The following is a 13,436-nucleotide window of genomic DNA, read 5'->3' as shown; positions in this document are numbered from 1 at the left end:
AAGTTGTGAAGTAGATTCGTTACCTGCCATGCTCTGTTCGTTAGTCATGTGATGGGCTAGCTAGCTTATGGCATCAGTTCCTGCCAGGAAGTAAATAATTTCCTGATTGTGACCGTGGTCTTCACCACGCGTTAAACGTGGAGAAGAATTCTGTGGAACGAGTCATCTAGTTTCACTCCTTGTCTTGGATTTGTTTTATTATATAGGCCTGTCACGTGGCTGTTTGTTTAGTCATGGGTTAGTTGAAACAGATCATGTTACCCTCATCTCAAAGAGTTTTATTTGATTAATAGAATAGGCTCTGCAAGAATGAAAATAACGACTGGCTGAGATATAAAGGCTTGAGCACAAACAACCAGGACGACGATAAACAATAGTACGTAGCAATGGTAAGGGGGGGGGGGGGAGTTAATCAAGTGTGTCATTGCATGAATAGTGATTGAGTTTTTGTTCCCGCATATGGTTTGATTTTACTTCTTCATCAAGCCGATTAGTCCTTGCTCTGTGAGACGTAGAACTGTAACTCCATTATTGATAAGAACCGGGCAGTCACAGGTCTCCCCCCCCCCCCCAATTTTAGCGTGCTGTAAAGGTTTTTTTCAGAAGTACTTGACAGAAGTGAATAGACGGTTAGGGCTACTAAGTCTTTTTCACCGTGGCAGTTGAGCTGAAATTGCCTTTTGATACTTTTTCACTACATCATTGTGACATTGCCAGATATGGTCGTCACTTTGAACGTATTTACGTAATGTCCATCACCGAAGCAATCGATTCAATATAAATTTAGAAAATGTAAAACAAATTGTTCTGAATTTTCTGCTTTTCGTGTTCCAAGAGCTGGCTACACCACACATGCATGTGCTGTATGCGTAAGAATGTGGGGAGCCCCTTGAATTTTGAGGTGTTGGCGGGGGGTGGGGTGGCGCTTTGTCTTGATCATGCTAATAGTAGCAGTTTATTCAGCCCGGAGAACTTTAACACTGCTGCTGCATTTTACACCCCCCCCCCCCATTTCAACCTCACAAGAACTCTTGAGAGTCTCAAAATCGCAACCAGAGAAACGAGGGCTGTGTGAATGCTGTAGTGGACTCGCCCACACAAGGGCTCGGGGGAATTTAAGGGTATTTCTTTCTCATAAAGTAATTTAGTGCTTTGAACCCCAGCCAGTTACATTACCCAATCGGAAAGGGCTCTGCCCTTGACGTATCCACACCCAAGACTGAACTATGAAAAACAAGACAAGAACTCTCATTTCTATTTGTATTACCTTTTTTTAATAACATAACATGGACGTCGAAGTGAGAAAGTTCATTTCGAATGGTTGTGAGGTTGTATCGTGAGTTGTAAAGGATATATAGCTGAGGATGAAACTAATCAAGAAACCGAATAAGATAACTGAGACATCTATGTTCAAACGTATGAAAGACACAGAAATATGTTAAGTAAGCGTTATTTATTATTAGATATAATGGGGGAAACAAATACTCATGGTATAAAGTAGCTTGAATAAACGTATCCAAACATGCTCTAAATTAACACCCGCCACAACAACGTAACCAAACACGACAATAAGAAGGCAGCAACGACAGATTTTAATCGATGGCGGTTGAAGGAGGGCGGCCGAGAAAAGAAAGGTGGATTTCGTTTTTCCATCGGCGTAGCCAACATTTAAAATTTCCCTCCCATATAGAAGTCGATGGTAACCTGCGAAAATTAGAGAAGAAATATTTATTCAGGACAATTGTATACAATAGCGTACGCAATGGGGGGGGGGGGGGGGGCTACCTTACACACATGCACATATACCTTTGAAATTCCGTGCACGCCACTAGTTGTATGGCAAGCATTTGTAACCTGAAGTAAAATTTTCCACACCAGAAACTTCTACGACAAATGTTGCTATGGTAACTGTAAAGCACAACCATTCGACTGTAGATATCCCATCCATACATGTGTATTACATTCGTATAACGAGGAAATAACAAACTAGGCCTATATATATAATATGCGGTGCTAGTTTTCATCAAACTGCTAAAAAAAATACTGATGACCTACAAGTTATACAGCCATTTCAGAACATTCATAACTAATGTTTATCTAAAAAGAAAATCTGAAACGAAGGCATGTTTGTATCTCAGAGATTGCATATATTTAGCTGATGTAATTTCAACTAGAGTGTGGCGTAGAATGTAATCAAATAATGGACTTTGAAATTTGGTAGACATTTGAAGATATCTGTGGTGATGCCATTTCAATACATATATACCTTACAAGTATTGGATCAAATACATTAATTATGTATCGTTTACAGTTACAGTTGAGTGCTGTGGAATTTATATCAGATAAAAGAAATTTGAAGATGACTTATCAAATTACTAATATGTATGTCAGTATATGCAAACTGAAAGCAATATACACTGAACCAAAAGTAACCATTTAAACTATGTAATGTATTATCTTGTTTACTTTTGAAAAATTTGAAGATTGCGTCTAATAATAATAGTTTATATGAACGTATGCGTAAATGTGTATGTTAATCAATGGCTTTATTAATTCCAATAACTCAATCAAAATGTTCTTTTAACTTCGTGTCAACTACACAGCATGCAGGTACCCTTTGGATGACATCACATTGTTTGACAAATTTGTTATGAATTGTGTTATGATTTCCTACTGAGCTTTGTGTTGGATCTGAGGAAAAGAGCTCGCTGACGATGTGTTAGACTATATGGTCCAGTCACTTTAACTGATGAGCCTCGGATGTTTAAAGGGTCACTGTTTCCCAAAACTTGAAAGGGTTATAGAATTACAAACTGGACCAATAGCAGTGTTTGTATCAAAATAATGTTATGCCAAAAGGCTGTTTGGGGTATCAAGTTCTACAGTCGCATATCCGGGTCCATTTCCTCTCACTAAGATCTACCTAACATATACAACTGGGGGACTTTCATTTTGTATACGGCAATGCCGTTTATCCAAATTGCAGATCACAGTCCACATTTTCTCCCTTTAAAAAGCCGATAAACCAGCCCGAGCCCTGTTTACTGTAGTCGATATTCTAGAATCCATGTTTTAGGGGACTTTTCCTGGCGACATTCCGGGCAAATTTTGATTCAAGGTGACATCTTCTGTATACAGGTTATTATACTTGTGGGATTTTCCGAAAGTTCCGATGACATAGTGTTTTTCATTTCCCCATGAGCTATGGCTAAACTTATCATATCAATATTCTTCCACCCTGTCACACACCACTGGCTTAAAGGAATGCCCCTCTTTGCAGGATCCGTACCAGCTCCACCTCCCTCTTCCCCTCCCCTCCCCAATCAGAGAAATCATGGATGTACGGACTATGTTTGTTGTCCATATAAACCTACCTTCCGAGTTATGAACACCAGTGATGTAATGCTAGCAACAACAACCGTCCTGTGATAAAGAGAAATGAAAATGAGTCATAAACCTGTGCAAGTTTCATAGAGAATGTTGAGTAACATTTTGTCAGGTTAATCGATATATAGGCATGTAGATCATCAATTACCTGGTAACCAATAAACAGAACTGAACTTTTAAAGGAAATGAAACATTTAAAGAGATAAATGACTAATTTCCCACAAATTTCCTGTCCACGTAATTACAGCTTTTAGTTTCCCTTTCGAAACCATATTTGTACATGTCACCTTATTAAAGTTGAGTAATTGCAGTAGTCTGGTGAAATCGCATTTTTGGGATAATACCGATTACCCTTTTTCATTTTATTTTGAAGACCAGAAGGACAACATTGAGAAAGTTATATTATCAGAACCGTCCGGCTAGTAATTAATTCATGGTATATATTGTACATATTTTTCACAGTGTTGACGTGAATTAATCACTTTGTGTATATAGCTTTTCGTAAATTATTGGTGATCAAATGTGGGGCAGTACTGATGATGTGTTTAAATTCATTTCAGCCGTTTTGCCCAAGGCTGTTGAAACTCGTCAAAGAGATGAAGTAGCCTACGCCACATGCCGTCAACAGTAATTCGCATCGGAAATACACACGAATTCCTTTAAGCATGGAGGTAAAAAACAGTAAGCTACTGCTGTATGCAACAAAGCTCGGTGACCTATAGATAAAACACATCAGGTCTCTGGACAATAGCCTATTTATTATGCCTGAATATGCTATTCAATAAACCTCCAGTACAGTGGTCACGTGAACTTTGAACTAATTTATACAATTCCATTCCCTCGGGGATATTTTTTTCTCTTTTATATTTTCAGTTTAATTGTAATCGCGTGAGTTTTTGTTAACTTTTATGATATAGAGCTCAAGACAGTTACCGTGTTTACTGATTGTAGCATACAAAGTATCAAAAGAAAGCGAGAAATATATTATTATTATATAGCTGCCTTGGCCCTGTGCATAAGTGCATATGTATAGTTATAACAGTTTATATCGCTTGCACATTGTTTGGGAAATATCAGCAAATGGGTCAATATGGCCTGCGCAATCGTCAGTCGTGGGAAAATGTTCAGTCTAGGTATTTTCTACATTCAGTCAAAGAAGACGACCCACTGCTCCGGAACCAGAAGACCATTCCATTACAAGTAATGCCCCTACCTATATCAGTCTGGACAAATTAGACCCCCCCTCCCGCCCACCACTATACGTACATGCACAATTACACATTGAAATCCTGTTCGTGCCACTTCACTGGAACAGGTTAGCTAAATCTCAATATACTTTCTAAAGTTCACCACATCGATCCTATTCTACACCACCGCTCCCAACCACACAGCCTTTTTATGCACCATATGACGTCATATTGCTTTTATCATATCTGTTCATAAACAAAATATATCAAAAAAACAGAGGACTCAAAGGGCTTCAGTAAACAATTTTGAAAGTGCAAAGATATTATTAGATATTAGCTCGAAAGAATGATTATTCAGTTAGGCCTTTTGTTGCACGTTTGCTTCAAATTCCTTGTTTATATACTTTTCACGTATTAATATTCACTATCTAGTTGTGACCCTTTTTTCGTTCTGCAAAGTACAACCACTTTATTGATCACTGTTCCGTATCAATTCACGCGTGGGGCAATTGACCCTTCAAAGAGACTACACCACTGTGTGGTATATATGCATATAGATATAATTATATTTATAGGCAGCTTAATTGTAGGTCAATTGTTTGCGACTGTTCTAGCGTATCCTCCATTTCAGATATAGGTTTAATCTCTCTCCTTAAACATCGCATATAGCTGTATTTTCTTTTCAAAGGAGAATTTGAATTGCTTACTCGACCATATTATCATCCAAGAGAGAGATAACTACTATTAGAGAACAATAGAGAACAGATGGCACGGTTGAAGTAATCTAGGCCTAAATTAGTAATCAAAACTGAAACTTGGTAAACAACCCTTGGTTACTATAATAAACGTAAATGGTTGTTTACTCCAGGCATAACTACGTATTTACCTCTTTAAATTAAAAGGATTATATATAGTGGCACAAAAACTGTTATATAGACCATATATGCTGGAATGACTACACATCAAAAATTAACAACACATGTTTCAACTTAAATGTGACAAATACTGAAATACTCATTGTTTGATATTTCCATATTTTGTGACAATCAAAATGTGCGTTTTACACGTTTTCATTGATATTAGGTAAACAAGTAAACTGACAATCAGAGCAAAGCAGTGTTATTGTAATTCTGGTACTCAATCGACGCTCATTGTCAGTTCACTTGATAATTTCTATAAATATATTTAGCGGTCAAAATTTGACGTAGAATATAGACTCGTGTATAGCTCGACTTAAATTGTTAGAGTCTCTTTGTTGTTTGTTTGTTCAAGCCTGGCGAAGCCCTTTCTTCAATCACCATTCCAGTCCGTTTCCAAATCCCTGGGAGGGGCGAAACCAGCTCCCACGGGGGAATGCACTCTCCCCCAGAGCGGGGTGTGGAAAGGGTTTTGATGACTGATGTATACGGGCACAAGTTTTTTTTTCTCCATGCAGTTTCCCCGAAAGTTTCCGGCTCACGATTGGATTTGATGGAAGATCAGATCATATTTTATTGAGTAGGCCTAATATATGTTTTGATGTTACATAGTGTTACATGCAGCAAGTTAATGGGTAGGCGTTCCGAGTTCAAACACAAAACTACTGTTTATATTTACTGCTGTGTTCTGTTTTTGAAAATGAAAATATTCTCACCTCTCCCGGCAGCTTAGGTGGCGCTGGTGGAATACATGGGCAACATGATAGACACCTCCACAGGCACATTTTGCACTTGTTTGGTTTCTTGACTCCTGGCAGATCAGGCATGATGATAGTTGGTGAGAGTAGTGCGGTTGTAGAAAACTAGAAACTAAAACCTGTATGAAACGAAAGTATAAAACTTGTTCATTAGTCTCTCTGTTGATCTCAGCAGAATATTAAACGACAAAGTGACACATAGGAACAAAAAGTTACAAGCAAAAGTACACCTGGTATAGTTTACAATTGCCAGTGCATGTAGCCCAGCTATAGCTATACATTACGACGAGACTAAGCTCTGTAATATCCTATACGAAGACAAAAACCGTTGATTGGAAACAATTTAACCAGATGGTGGTATATTAAGCGTTCTTTTATATACAACGTTGTATACCTCTCTGTTTTCGAAATAAAATATATATAATTGTTTGTTTTACAATCATAAACGCCGAATTGTTGTACAATGTAAATACAGCTGTAACAACTATTGTGTTATAACAAACGGTGCTGTAGTGTAGGGTAACGACAGAGGAAGAGCATATATGTAGTGGTACAGTGTCCGTTTATCTTGATCACATGTGTACAATATGCAATGATTAATGATGGTAGCCTTAATTCTTTTGCTGGATATTTATTTTGCTTCAACAAAATTCGACTGCAATCAAGCAACCAGCAAATATCTCCACAGTGACTGTGAGTCAACAATTAGGCAGAAGCTATACCACACCGTAGTAGTACTACTACTAATATTCTATATTATAGTGTACATGTTATTAGTACTTATAGCAGCTACTGTTATATGTATTCAGCTGGACTGACAGCTGAACCGTGATTGTAGGTATATATCGACATGCAATTAAGCTATAGTTTGTAACGCACAGTGTTGTACGAATAGTCGGTTTGAGCTATCAACATTAAAAAATCAGCAGTACGTGTTATAGATATTGAAACAAACTACATATGTCGTTATAATCACATAATAAAGGGGGTATATTATTAGGCGGGGATCCAGGTGGGATGTGGAGATGCATACAAAGGTACAATCCAAACCACATAGGCCTACATTGCAATAAACTAGTTGCCATAACACAACCTTGAGTTTAGACCTAATAATTCATTCGTAGTCTGAAGATGTGTCCACCTCGCATCATTTAATGCCTTGTATATATTTTTTCTGGCCTTGTTTATATTTTTTCTGCGGGGGAGACGCCCCCAATGAGGTCGGCTTCAACAACCCCCTGCGACACACCCTCTTTTATAAAATCCGGGATCCGACTTTGAGTGTTGCCTGCATTCTGTCCATTCCTCTCTCATGATGATTTTAGTTCTGGACAGATATTTTACTATATAGTTATCTTCTTTTCTTTCATTTATTCTTCTTTTTTTTTTGTTCTTCAGAATTGGCACTGATGAAATGTAGTCCAGCGTCGACTCTGTTCCAAATGTCTTCCCGCCCTTTTCAGACTTTGGTAGGCCAGTACGTATGTTAATCTCAAAACGATTCAGCAGTTTGCTAGTAATGCAGAATACTGATAAGCACAGTGTGTTTGTCAATATAAGGAAACAATATATGTTAATCACGATTTACCCACTTCCATGCAACAGTGAACAGAAAGAACGCAGCCTATACTGCAATAACATCACACATTATTACGTAATGGGCGAAATCATCTGCGTAGTAACGTAATGTACACCGTGTATGCATTGAGCAAGATATTAGCATACGTAAAGCCTTCCAACGATGTTGTCACACCAGGGAGCTCCCTGGTCACACAGTGCATATACTATTGCTATATGTGCGTCGTTTAATTCAGATTCGCGAGTAGCTAATTCGTCACCATGGAGACATACCTACTCTCGGAGAAAGAAATAACGTCTAATATAAAATCCTGATCAGGCTTTTTTGGACGCTATAATGAAATTCCGACAGAAAACTGATAGGTGGATATGATGCTACTTATACGGCAGCAGTAGGCTATCATTGCACTAGTGTTCAATCGCATTGCCCAGATTTAGTATATTCATTTTGATACAGGATTGTTATAACCATTATAACCTAGTACATGATTGTTACTACGATTTTGCACACACACACATACACATATATACACATCGTATAGTGACATATATTTTTAATTACATGTTAAAAAGTAATGCCATTGCAAGAGCTGTATATAGTCAAGTAAGGAACTGTTCACAAAAACCAAACATGCCAGCGAGACATAATTATCACTCTCAGCCCAGTTGCGTCCTTGATTATTACACAGAGGAATGGTGGCCCAATTATGATGACGTAAATAACTACCTATAGTGTAGTATTTTCACCACCATAACACGATTTAACACACGCTTCCCAATCTCCATCCACAAAAACAAGAGAACTTGATAAGACAAGTAAATTCGGTCGATTGATCATCAAACGAGAAGCGCCTATGCATGTGAGGCAACGTATGTACATATATTAGTAACTCCTGATGCCCTCAATATCATGTAGGCTACAGATTAACACTCAAAGCAGTCTCGGTGATTAACGAAAAAAGAAGACGTGGTAATGTTATAGATGTCAACAAATATTTACATACACAGATCAATATATATTTTAGAGCATTCTATAAAATTACACTCAAAATTTCTTTCAAATTTTTGACTAAACAGGCGAAATACTATTATAAGATCGACTTACCCTGATAACTTGTTCCACGAAGAGCTCTTGTTGACGGTAATTCTGCGTTAGCTTATTACTACAGTCGCTTTGATAAGTGGCTGCTTCCGTGTGGTTTTGCAAAACTGGCAGCGACCGCGAATGAAGCGAAGAGCTGTGATTTAGGAGCTTTATGTACGGCTGGTTGGGTGCCAGTTGGCTAGCGTGGGTTTATTGTCAATCAGAATCGCCCCTGCAAAATTAGATACTGATCTCAAAGGCAGTGATTGTATTGTCTTTACTTTCTCAATCAAGTTCAAAAGGGGTTAGGCATTGCGTGAGTAATAACAAGCAATACGTGGTCAAATCAGGCTTTACAGAGCCTTTTCTTTTAATTTATATATACGTTTATACATATATAGATACGTATATATAGAGTGAAATATTTCGATAAAGTTTTTCACGGTTCGTTACACCCTTTTCAGCCCGGGCCAGGATTTTGCCAGTGGTAGCTCTCTTGTACAATTCTTGTACAGATGTGACTGTGCAAACAACTAACTTATCTTTAGCTACCCTAGCTACTGTGTACCGTATATTTCTGTATGTAACAAATAAAGCAGCCCTTCAAGCATTACTTCAAAACTTCGCCGGCTACAAACGAAAACACTCTGCCCCTCGGGAAACACTGAAATGTGACCGTGTACTAAGACACATCGAAAAAGGGTGGAGTGGATTTTGAGGATAAACTGCATCGACCCCCCCCCCTTTCCACACACACACACACACACACCGCAACAATATACTTAATGCGTATGTATCATTCACTGTAGCATGTACGGTACGTAACAAATATTCCTCCCGTAGCTTGGAAAACTCCCTGATTGGACCTATGCAAGCCTGTATGTAAAGAAAAAAACAATATAGAGCCACAGTTTGCATCAGTTAGCGAAGCTTGTCATGTCATTTGATTTTTTTAACCATGCCTTCAATTCAGTGGCGTAGGAAGGTACTTTTGAGTGGGGGGGGGGGGCTGAAGACTGATGGCCAGCCTGGGGGAGGGGTCTAAGGGGAGGGGGTGTCCCACTCCCCTTTGGAATTGTTTTGCAATTCCAGGTGGCCTCAGATGCAATTTGGTGCAATATAGCACACTTCAACCCACCCACTCCATTTTGTATATAATTTTGCATTTTCACCTGGCCTTAGATGCAATTTGGTGCTCCAAATGAGATTTTTTTCTCATTTGGAAATGAAAAAGGGGTTTTCTGACTTGCGAAGCGGGGTGGGGGGCGGAATGATACTTCCGCCCCTCCATATTTTTCACTGGGGGGGGGGGGGGGGGCTGGCGCCCCCCAGCCCCCCGGTTCCTACGCCCTTGCTTCAATTCATCTTTTCACTAACACTATATAGTGTTATATATCTCCATAAGTCCATTTCTATAATATTCTCGTAATTAGCAGACAGCTCGAGCATGAATCAGTAAGCCTACATGTTTGTTTTCGGTTTACTAATTGCGAAAAAGGTTTCTCAAAGTGTTAAGTTTATGTACTCAGCATTGATGAACTCTGATGACTCTATATCTCTGCTAACCCACCCCCCCCCCCTACCCTGTCCATTCCCGCTCTTGTTCACGCTTGGAAAAATAGAGGGAGACATGCAGGAAGCCATGTTTGGCCATGAAATCGTCACCCTATCAGATTTCACTTCTGTCACTCACGGTCACTTTATTAGCAATCGCTATTTGAGAATCTTTGACTGTTTCAGCAGGGAGTTTCCATAACAACTCCCTGCTTTCAGGACGGGATCAAAGAGAGTGGGGGAGTGGTGGGGGAGTTGACCAGAATGTTTGGTGTGGGAAAGGATAGTTCGAACTAACTGTGTATGTGTGTGTTTGAAACCGGAGAGGGTGGGGTTTGCGTTATGGTGCAGTGGCGTAGGAAGGTACTTTTGAGTGGGGGGGGGCTGAAGACTGATGGCCGGCCTGGGGGAGGGGTCTAAGGGGAGGGGGTGTCCCCCTCCCCCTTTGGATTTTTTCGCATTTCCAGGTAGCCTCAGAGCAATTTGGTGCAATATAGCACATTTCAACACCCAATCCATTTTGTAAACTTAATTTTGTATTTTCACCAGGCCTTAGATGCAATTTGGTGCTCCAAATGAGATTTTTTTTCTCATTTGGAAATGAAAAAGGGGTTTTCTGACTTGCGAAGCGGGGGGGCGGAATGATACTTCCGCCCCTCCACATTTTTCACTGGGGGGGCTGGCGCCCCCCCCCCCCCAGCCCCCCCCGGTTCCTACGCCCTTGTTATGGTGTATATCGAACCATATAGCATATATGAAGGTTTAAAGTGAACGTGAATGTTTTGTTAATCACATCACTTTAAACCTATCGTAACGTCAACCTGCATAACACGAACGCCACGAAAATAACAGTAGATACTGAATAGCCATTGATAGCGTTATAATCGACATAGTTGTTTGTTTTGTTCACATATTCTCTGTTTGTACTGTGCAGACCTCAAGTTATATAGAATGCACTGGTGCAAGACCATATAGCCAAGTATAAGCCAATATATACAAAATATATTATAGTTGTGTTAGATGAATCTCCACATTCCTTGAGGTTGTTGAGTTTCATATAATATAAGGTGACCAAGTTTACAGGGAATCCGGTCACATGCTAGTTATTCCCCCCCCCCCCCACCCGCCTGATGTTGACATAAGGGAGTCATCACTGACCCCCACCGACGCTCTTATTAACATCATCAGGGACATCAGGGGTTTTACACTGTTTGTGTTAAGTGTTAAGGGATGAAGAGGGGGCGGGAGTGGATTCAGAGTATCCAGTGGCGTAGGAAGGTACTTTTGAGTGGGGGGCTGAAGACTGATGGCCGGCCTGGGGGAGGGGTCTAAGGGGAGGGGGTGCCCCCTCCCCTTTGGAATTTTTTTGCATTTCCAGGTGGCCTCAGATGCAATTTGGTGCTTCAAATGAGATTTTTTTCTCATTTGGAAATGAAAAAGGGGTTTTCTGACTTGCGGAGCGGGGGGCGAAACGATACTTCCGCCCCCCATATTTTTCGCCCCCCAGCCCCCCCCCCCCGGTTCCTACGCCCTTGAGAGTATCTCAGTGTTAAGATCAATTATTAGGAAGTTTGGGGAAATATGTGCTACGGAATAATGTATTCCCATTTTAATAATGTGAATAATAAGTTAAAAGTAAGACTTCATGTTTTACTTAATTATGGGGGCTCTCGATTGCAATGGCTTATATAATAGGCCGTGACGCAAGCGAGTTGCCTATATAGTTATATCTGAATGCATAATGCGTATGTCAGTGATTATTTGTCGTTTGCTTATGCATGTAGTATTGTCTGGGCGACGATGTATACTGGACAGACAGTAGCGATTAATTACTCTCTATAAGTCACCACTTGACATGTAGTTAACCCGATTTTTCCGTTCTTCTTTCTTAGGCTGTCCGCTAAACAATATTCTGGTACATTTAGCGAGCAGTTCTACTCCACCATGACGGTCGTTATTGTTGTTGCCAGGGTGTGGTCATTGTACAAGTTTTTTTTTTATCGCGATCGTGCACTGTGTGGCATGCATGTCGGGTCGTTCGCTACGTACCAAATTTACCTGCAGTACCAGAGGTATAGAGAATATTTGCCTGTACAAGTGTACCGGGAACTATTTCTTTATTCAGCTGTGCAAATTAACATCGAATTACTGCTTCAATTGTTAACTGTTTGTTTGTTATGAGTGTCGTCTGCGTATCATGTGTGTGATGTCTATTACTTCTGCGTAGAGTTTGAATTATTAGTGATGTAATTAGGATTTTTGCCATTGCAAATCGTTTCCTACTTTTTTTATGATTTATCAAGTTGAAATGTAAATAATACGAATTTAAATAGATAAAGTTTAGTTTGGATGATATGTCATTCATCCCATAATTCATATAGAGAATGCGTGCTTCTTAATCAGTCTAATACAACATGGATTGCGAGTGGGCTATATATGACTCGGTGTTGTCTCTGGGATTTAAGTCTCAATTATGGAGTGTAGTCTGGTGAAATGGACGAGCTCTCAGTTAGCTATCTGTATTATTTTATCCGGGATCGCTGCCACAGGTAAGTCGTTGTTGCAATTTGAATGAGTTTCAATATATGTTGCAATGAAGTTTGTATTAAAGGCATTGAAGACTCGCCCAAACCGCGTGCGGCCATCTGAAAAAAAAGTTAACTTTCCGTTGCTTGCCAGTGACGTTTTGTTTGTGTCACTACAAAATGCATACAGTATAATGAAACGTGATACCTTGTTATCTTTAGCTGGACCTGAGATGTCCATCGCTGTATTGTTTGTACACTGTGCTGTGGGTATATCGACCGCAGCTGTATGTACTGACTGTACACTAGTGTCTAATTACCGATGGTAGCAAGCTGTGTGTGTATTGTCTGGGATCGATGGTGGTGTCTAACACTTCTGTTACACCTCATTCGAAACTAGGTCAGATTACCGGCATTAGACGTTTCTTTTTGTGCGAGTCTTCACA

General features: G+C 39.8%; 2 long non-coding RNA genes across 2 annotated transcripts in view; one reads left to right on the top strand and one right to left on the bottom strand.

The window, feature by feature from the left end:
• Window positions 1–1,251: 1,251 nt before the first annotated feature.
• On the bottom strand, window positions 1,252–9,196 carry LOC139971267 (uncharacterized). The gene is made up of 4 exons (XR_011794344.1): window positions 8,933–9,196; window positions 6,208–6,368; window positions 3,375–3,423; window positions 1,252–1,704 (listed from the first exon to the last, which is right to left on the bottom strand). It is a non-coding gene; the product is annotated as an uncharacterized lncRNA (long non-coding RNA).
• The window catches only part of LOC139971271 (uncharacterized), a 34,346-nt gene continuing 27,555 nt past the window's right edge, over window positions 6,646–13,436 (top strand). Inside the window, exons 1-3 of the long non-coding RNA XR_011794347.1 lie at window positions 6,646–6,942; window positions 7,648–7,726; window positions 12,358–13,014. This is a non-coding gene — a long non-coding RNA (uncharacterized lncRNA). The remainder of the gene's footprint in view (window positions 6,943–7,647; window positions 7,727–12,357; window positions 13,015–13,436) is intronic.

Source organism: Apostichopus japonicus, chromosome 8 (assembly GCF_037975245.1).
Source record: "Apostichopus japonicus isolate 1M-3 chromosome 8, ASM3797524v1, whole genome shotgun sequence".
Lineage (NCBI taxonomy): Eukaryota > Metazoa > Echinodermata > Holothuroidea > Aspidochirotida > Stichopodidae > Apostichopus > Apostichopus japonicus.
Note: the sequence above shows the minus strand (reverse complement) of the source record. Positions and strands in the feature narration are given on the sequence as shown.